A 9,046-nucleotide genomic window follows, 5' to 3' on the forward strand; every position below is an offset into this window, starting at 1 on the left:
ACTCAGGAGGCTGAGGCAGGAGAATTGCCTGAACCCAGGAGGCGGAGGTTGCGGTGAGCCGAGATCGCGCCATTGCACTCCAGCCTGGGTAACAAGAGCAAAACTCCGTCTCAAAAAAAAAAAAAAACTTTGTTTATTAAATATCAATTACTTTGAAAGATAATGCATAAATGGTTTATTTAGTAAAGATCACAAAAATAGGATCAAATAAAACAAGAATAGAGCTTGGGGATAAGTGGCCAAAAATATATATATATTAAAATATGTAGTATATAAAATAAATATTTAATACATAATCAATATAAAAATAGAAATAAAGCAATTCATCCTAAAGTTGGTTAAATGGACTTGGAATAACATTTCTTTTGTTTTTTATTATTTTTATCATATTTTATTTTATTTTATTATTTATTTTTGAGACAGGCTCTCCCTCCGATTGCCCAGGCTGGAGTGCAATGGCATGATTTTGGTGCACTGCAGCCTCAACCTCCTGGGCTCAGGTGATTCTCCTACCTTAGCTTCCTGAGTAGCTGAGACTACAGGCATGCACTACCATATGCCCGGCTAATTTTTTTTTTTTCTTGAGAGATGGGGTCGCTACCAGGCTAGTCTTGAACTCCTGGCCTCAAGCAACTTTTCCTCCTCAGCCCCCTAAAACACTGAGATTACAGACGTGAGCCACTGAACCCAGCCTAAAAAAAACATTTCTGGTTACAGCATCATACATTGCTATGTCTCAAACAACTGAGACAAAATAAAGGTAAGATGTTCCCAGAAAACTGTTTTAAGTATATCTGGAAAAAGTGAAAAATGTCTCTACTCTGTTTGCATCCAAATTATATGGCATGTCTTTTCTTTTCTTTTCTTTTTTGAGAAGGAGTTTTGCTCTTGTTACCCAAGCTGGGGTGCAATGGCACCATCCCAGCTCACTGCAACCTCCACCTCCTGAGTTCAAGCAATTCTCCTGCCTCAACCTCCTGAGTAGCTGGGACTACAGGCGTGCGCCACCATGCCCAGCTAATTTTTGTATTTTTAGTAGAGACTGGGTTTCACCATGTTGACCAGGATGGTCTCGATCTCTTGACCTCGTGATCCACCCGCCTCGGCCTCCCACAATGCTGGGATTATAGGCGTGAGCCACCGCGCCCTGCCGGCATGTCTTTTCTAATGGACTCCATTGCCCAGGTATTCAGGGGTTCTTTGTTTTCCACAGTTAGGGTTCACCTTCCTGCCCGCTAATATATCAATTACCTATTGTTGTATAACAAACTACATCAAAATTTGGTGGCTTAAAACAATCTCTATTTCTCAGGATTCTGTGGGTTGAACTGATGGTTCTTCTGTTGCCCCACTTAGTGGTACAGCCTAAGCTTCTTGGGTGGCAGAAGCATCCCAGAGGGCAAAGATAGGACACTGCATGGCATCTTGAGGCCTTAGGCTTTGAAACTCATCCAACACAAGTTCTGCTCCATGTTAGTAGCCTAAGCAAGTCACAAAGCCATCCCAGATTCAAGGCATCGGGAAATAGACTCCATTTCTCCATAAGAGAAATGGCAAAATATTGTAGCTATATTTTTCAATCTGCTACAGACCAGATTAATTATGGCAAGAAGTGCAAGCTGGAGTTCTCCATTTACCTGGCACCCCCAGGTTTCCACAGCTGTAGTTGAGCCCTACGACTCCATCCTCACCATAAACACTACCCTGGAACACTCTGATTGCACCTTCATGGTAGACAATGAAGTCAGTCATCTATGACATCTCTCATAGAAACCTCAATATTGGGTGCCTGACCTACAGTAACCTGAACTATCTGATATTGAATCTGTTGTAGCCACTTGAATATTAAGAATGCACTTGGCTTCAGTAACAGAAAAACCTAGTTGCAATAGCTTAAACAAATAAAGATTTATTTTTCTTAAGTAACAACGCTGGAGGTAAGCAGCATCAGTCCAGTTGCTCCATAATGCCAGGTCTGGTACCTGCAGTTCTCTTAACTCTTCCCTATGCTTGTCACCTCATGGCCACAAGGTGAGTTCACCTTCAGACATCATATATAAGTTGCAAAAGAGGATTTAGTGATCATAAATGCACTTATATTGAAAACGAATATTTTAGTCAGGTGCGGTAGTTCACGCCTGTAATTCCAGCATTTTGGGAGGCTGAAGCGGGCAGATCATCTGAGGTCAGGGGTTGAAGACGAGTCTGACCAACATGGTGAAACCCTGTCTACTAAAAATACAAAATTAGCCCGACATGGTGGCATATGCCTGTAATCCCAGCTACTCAGATTGAAGCAGGAGAATCGCTTGAACCCAGGAGGCAAAGGTTGCAGTGAGTCGAGATTGCGCCATTGCACTCCAGCCCAGGCAAGAAGAGCAAAACTCCATCTCAAAAGAAAAAAAATGAATATTTTCTTTTTTTTTTTTTTTTATAGAGACGGGTTTCATCATGTTGGTCAGGCTGGACTCAAACTCCTGACCTCATGATCCTCCTGCCTCGGCCTCCCAAAGTGCTGGAATTATAGGCGTGAGCCACTGCACCTGACCTAAAAATTAATATTTTCATATCAATGTACAATTTACAAGTTTGGGGTGGGGAGCAGTGGCTCAGACCTGTAATCCCAGCACTTTGAAAGGCTAAAGTGAGCAGATCACTAGAGTTCAGGAGTTTGAGGCCAACCTGAGCAAAACCCCATTGCTATAGAAAATACAAAAATTAGCCAGGCATAGTGGTGCATGCCGATAGTCCCAGCTACTTGTGGGGGCTGAGATGAGAGGATCGCTTGAGCACAGGAGGTTGAGGCTACAGTGAGCCATGTTTGTGCCACTGCACTCCAGCCTAGGCAACAAAGTGAGACCATCTCTCAAAACCAAAAATAAGGCCGGCATGGTGGCTCATACCTGTAATCCTACACTTCGGGAGGCCAAGGCAGGCAGATCATTTGAGGTCAGGAGTTCCAGACCAGCCTGACCAATATGGTGAAATCCCGTCTCTACTATTAAGTACAGAAATTAGCCAGGCACGTTGGCACACACCTGTAATCCAAGCTACTCAGGAGGTTGAGGCAGGAGAATTGCTCAAACCCAGGAGACAGAGGTTGCAGTGAGCCAGGATTGCACCACTGCACTCCAACCTGGGCAGCAGAGTAAGACTCCATCTCAATAAATAATAAGAGTTTGAATAAAACTATTCTTGAAATTTAAGAGCCGGGCGCAGTGGCTCACACCTGTCATCGCAGCACTTTGGGAGGTCAAGGTGGGCAGATCACAAGGTCAGGAGTTCGAGACCAGCCTGGCCAACATGGTGAGTTCTCCATTTACCTACTCATTTCACATGGTGAAACTCCTTCCCTACTAAAAATACAAAAACTTAACTGGGCATGGTGGTGAGCACCTGTAATCCCAGCTATTCAGGAAGCTGAGGCAGGAGAATCACTTGAACTCAGGAGGCAGAGGTTGCAGTGAGCCAAGATCATGCCATTGCACTCCAACCTGGGCAACAGAGCAAGACTTCATCTCAAAAAAAAAAAAAAATGTAAGAATGGAAAATCAGCAAAATAATATCAGTTTATTATTTTATAGGCTATGTACTTTTAAATATATACAGTATATATGTTAATAAATTAAATATTATAAATTAGACATTTGATTATATAATTCCTAAAAGTTTGCTCAAGTTGGCCAAACAATGCTTTTTGTTCTAGGGTCTTCTAATCAGGAAAATGGATTATTATCTAATTTTGGCATCAACTGTTGAAAATCATATGTCAATACAGATTTAAGATAAAATGCAAACTTGGTTTCCAGTCATAGCAATAATTTTTTTTTTTTTTTAATTTTGAAGTGCAAACCTGCCATGCTTCTTCGAGTTACATTAACTAAGAAGTTACTTTCAGGTGCTTCCTGCCATGGTCATGTTCTTTCTAATCTGAAGACCCAGACTATAGAGTTCTGGTTCTTATTAACTCACATTTTTCCATTTACCCCTCCAGATTCTCCTTTACCCTTCTCCCTTCTGCGCTTTGCTCCTGGAAGGCTGACCTTTATAGACAGCAGTAATGCCCTCTGGCTTCCAGCTAGCTTTAGCTAATAGGAAGCATTGGACACAGACTGGAAGACAGAGAAGGTTGGAATGTGTTTGTTCCCCTATTCCCTGTCTGCTGGACTACATTTTTTTTTTTTTTTTTAGATGAATCTCACTGTCACCCAGGCTGGAGTGCAAGGGCATGATCTCAGCTCACTCTCTGCAACCTCTGCCTCCTGGGTTCAAGGAGTTCTCCTGCTTCAGTCTCCCGAGTAGCTGGGACTACAGGCACCTGCCACCACACCCAGCTAATTTTTGTATTTTTTGTAGAGAAGGAGTTTCATCATGTTGACCAGGCTGGTCTCGAACTCCTGACTTCAGGTGATCCACCCACCTCGGCTTCCCAAACTGCTGGGATTACAGGTGTGAGCCACCATACCCGGCCAAGAATTTAAACTTTATGAACTTACCATTTTCAAAATATACCACTAGTGGTATACAAAATAACTTATGTAACACACAAACTTTTTAAAATTTTTGTTATGTACTTGGGGAGCAGGTTGGTTGGTTGGTTTTCTTTTTCTTTTCTTTTTTTTTAGACAGGGTCTTACTCTGTCACCCAGGCTGGAGTGCAGTGGGGTGATCTCAGCTCACTGCAACCTCTGTGTCCTGGGCTCAAGTGATTCTCCTGCCTCAGCCTCCTGAATAGCTGGGACTACAGGTATGAGCTATCACACCTGGCTAATTTTGGTATTTTTTGGTAGAGACAGGGTTTCACATGTTGGCTGGTCTTAAACTCCTGGCCTCAAGTAACCCACCCACCTCGGCCTCCCAAAGTGCTGTGATTACAAACGTGAGCCACTGCACCCAGCCTTGTTACGTAATTTTAATATGTGGTAGAAAAAACAATAACTATCATGCCAAAACCACGAATTCACAAATATTCCTACTTTGAAGAGGCTAAAGTTGCTTATAAGAAAATCCAATAGAATTTGAGGATAAGATTAAATAATCATATGGTTCCTGGGACCTATGACATGGAAAAAAGAAAGAAAGGAAAAAGAAGAGAAGAGAAGGGGAGGGGAGGGGAGGGGAGAAGAGAAGAGGAATGGTGCAATCTTGGCTCACTGCAACCTCCACCTCCCAGGTTCAAGCGATTCTTATGTGTCAGCCTCCCCAGATCTCAGCTGGGATTACAGGCGCCTGCCACCATGCCTGGCTAATAGAGTGATCTTTTTAAAATCCAAATTTGATCAGACTACTCCTCCAAGCTAAAACCTAATTAATTTAGTATACTAAAATGACTGCTTATGACTCCAGAAAAATAATCAAAATCCTTAATATAGTACAATGCTTATTAGTATTTGCAGAGGCTTAATAAATATGTGTGGAAGGGAGGGAGTCAGGTTTGGATCTGGGAGTTACTGCCTTGTGCCTTCCTGTGTTGATTTGCCTTATTTAAATCTCAGAGCACCTCTTCATTTCCAACTTCTTGAAAGTACCTAATGGTAGCCTCTGTTTACTCAAGGCCACACAGCTGGTGAATAGGAACCAAGTAGAATATATAGCCCTATTGTTTTTAACTGTAGAATCATAGTTAAGTGAGAAGCAATCAGTTTAAAAGTGACAACCACTGACATGATGTTTGATCCTCCCCAGATACCCCCACCAATAGTATCTAGGCCTTGGTATAGTCTTTCAAAGATAAAGGAAATTCTCCTCCCATCTCAACAAAGAAGTCCCATCATCCTTGGACAATTCTGAGTTATTGAAAATCAGACAATTTAAAGACTACTCATCCCAGTCAATTTATTGGAATATATAGAGAGGGAAAGGGGGCTGAGAGAGAGTGAAAGACCTAAATCCTCCTTCCGTAGCGGTCCCAAGGTGCTTTGGGCCAGCTGCTTCCAAGAGAATGAGAAGGTGGGTGACTTTGCCTCCAACCTATTTAAGGAAGGGAACTGCAATATCTATTCTCAAAGATTCTGCAAGATACTATAGACTAGCCCCGGGCTGGAACAAGGACGGGATGTGTGTAGAGGAAATGGGATTAATCCCAGATCAAATGTTGGGTGGAATCCCTGCTGTTGCAGCTGCTGAGGGCTTAACCAGCTGTTCCCTGGGCAGCTGCAATGTTCACCCCAGGCCTGGCTCTTAGGGTGACAGCTCTATCTCCGCTTGTGGCCCTCAGCTCCAAGCTAAGCCAAGGGTCTGCTGAATGGATCGCTGGAAAGCAAAAGGGAATAACAGAGAAGAAGTACCCAGTTCAAAGGACTTCTGTTGGACATCGTGTGGTTTGAAGTCAGACAACTGTGTTCTTAGGTTATACAGTCCCAAGGAGACAAGTTGAGACATAGTTTAGGTTTCTGAGAGAAGCAAAGCCAGGCCTGGTGGTATCACCTTCAATTCTGTTCCTATCCTAGTCTATCCTATCCAGCTCCAATTTCTTTACACTGCTCCCACCATCTGTTCTCATAACACACTCCGTGTAGGAGTGGGAGCATTTCCTATTTGTGACTGAAACTAGAGCAAGGATATTCAAATACTCAAATGAGGACCAATCTACATAGGGATAAAGGCTATCTTAAAAAGTCCTATCTGGCCGGATGCGGTGGCTCACGCCTGTAATCCCAGCACTTTGGGAGGCTGACGTGGGTGCATCATCTGAGGTTGGGAGTTTGAGACTAGCCTGACCAACATGGTGAAACCGTGTCTCTACTAAAAATGCAAAATTAGGTTGGCGTGATGATGCATGCCTGTAATCCCAGCTACTTGGGAGGCTGAGGCAGGAGAATCGCTTGAACCTGGGAGGTAGAGGTTGCAGCGAGCCGAGGTCATGCCATTGCACTCCATCCTGGGCAACAAGAGCAAAAATGCCCCACCTAAAAAAAAAACAAATAAATAAGTAAGTACTATCCAATTGCTAGTTTCCCTTTTTTTGTTGGGGGGGGAGGTTGCCCAGGCTGGAATGCAATGGCATGATCTCTAGTCACTGCAACCTCTGCCTCCCAGATCCAAGCGATTCTGCTGCCTCAGCCTCCTAAGTAGCTGGGACTACAGGGGTGCACCACCACACCCAGCTAATGTGTGTGTGTGTGTGTGTGTGTGTGTGTGTGTGTGTGTGTGTGTGTGTTTCCCTGAGACGGAGTCTTGCTCTGTTGCCCAGACTGGAGCCATGGTGCGAGATCTTGGCTCACTGCAACCTCCACCTCCCAGGTGCAAGCAATTCTCTTGCCTCAGCCTCCCGAGTAGCTGGGATTACAGGCGCATGCCACCATGCCCAGCTAATTTTTGTATTTTTTGAAGCAGAGACAGGGTTTCACCATGTTGGCCAGGCTGGTCTTGAACTCCTGACCTCAGGTGATCCTCCTACCTTGGCCTCCCAAAGTGCTGGGATTACAGGCATGAGCCACCGTGCCCAGCTCAGTTTCCCTTTTAAAATGCAAGTTTGACTATTCCTCTCAACAGGATTATTCCCTTGTTTCAAATATTACAATTGCTTTTCATGTTTAGGACAATATTCAAAATCCTTAAAGCAGCCTGGGTGCACTAGATCACACCTTTAATCCCAGTGCTTTGGGAGGCTAAGGTGGGAGGATTGCTTGAGGCCAAGAATTCAAGACCAGCCTAGGCAACATAGTGAGATCCCATCTCTACAAAAAAAAATAATAAAGTTAGTACATGCCTGTAGTCCTAGCTACAGGTTACTCAGCAGGTTAAGGCAGGAAGCTGGCTTGAGCTCAGGCATTCCAGGCTTCAGTGAGCTATGGTGGCACTACTGCACTCCAGCCTGCGAAATACAAGACCCAGATCTCATCGCCCTCTAGCTATACTGAACTTGCTGATGCTCCCTTGATGCTCCTCAGCTTCATCTTACTCTTACTCCCCAAATCCAGGCCTTTGCACATGCTGTTCCCTCATGGACAACTCACATTCATCTTTCAGGTCTCAGCCTAAGTGTCACTTGTTACCACCTTCAACAACCTCTAACTGGCTGGGTGTGGTGGCTTACACCTGTAATCCTAGCAATTTGGGAGGCTGAGGCGGGTGGATCAAGAGGTCAGGAGTTCAAGACTCAGCCTGGCCAAGATGGTGAAACCCTGTCTCTACTAAAAATACACAAATTAACCAGGCGTGGTGGTGGGCACCTGTAATCCCAGCTACTTGGGAGACTGAGGCAGAGAATTGCTTGAACCCAGGTGGCGGAGGGTGCAGTGAGCTGAGATCATGCTGCTGGACTCCAGCCTGGGTGACAGAGCGAGACTCTGTCTCAAACAACAACAACAACAACCTCTAACCATTTATGCCTGTCTTGCCAGATGAATTCTAAGAGCCATGGGGAGAAGGGATTGTGTCCCTGCCTGTCTCTATTGTCCTAGCTCCATCACACAGCACAATACTTGATGCATAGTAGGCACTCATGAAATCTTACTGAACTGAAAATAACCTCCTCTCAGGGAGATGCTTATTTGAATACATCCACCAAGTCACATACAGAGACAACAATGGCAATGTGCTAATTGGCCACAAAATTCCTTGCAGGGAAATAGACCCTGAACACCTTCTTTCCCATGATAGCTGCCTCAGTCTTCCAGCCAAAGAAGAAAGTTCCCTCCAGTATTACACAGACTACAAAACACACTCAAAAATAAACACGTAGGCAGGGCCTGGTGACTCACGCCTATAATACCAACACTTTGGGAGGCGAAGGTAGGAGGATCACTTGAATTCAGGAGTTTGAGACCAACCTGGGCAACGTAACAAGACCCCATCTTTTTTTTTTTTTTTTTTTTTTTGAGATGGAGTCTCACTCTGTCATCCAGGCTCAAGTGCAATGGCACAATCTTGGTTTACTTCAACCTCCGCCTCCTGTGTCCAAACAATTCTCCTGCCTCAGCCTTTTGAGTAACTGGGACTACAGGTGCCCGCCACCATGCCCAGCTTAATTTTTGTATTTTTAGTAGAGATGGGGTTTCATCATCTTGGCCAGGTTGGTCTCAAACTCCTGACCTTGTGATCC

This window comes from Cebus imitator, unplaced genomic scaffold (genome assembly GCF_001604975.1).
Source record: "Cebus imitator isolate Cc_AM_T3 unplaced genomic scaffold, Cebus_imitator-1.0 Scaffold181, whole genome shotgun sequence".
Taxonomy (NCBI): domain Eukaryota; kingdom Metazoa; phylum Chordata; class Mammalia; order Primates; family Cebidae; genus Cebus; species Cebus imitator.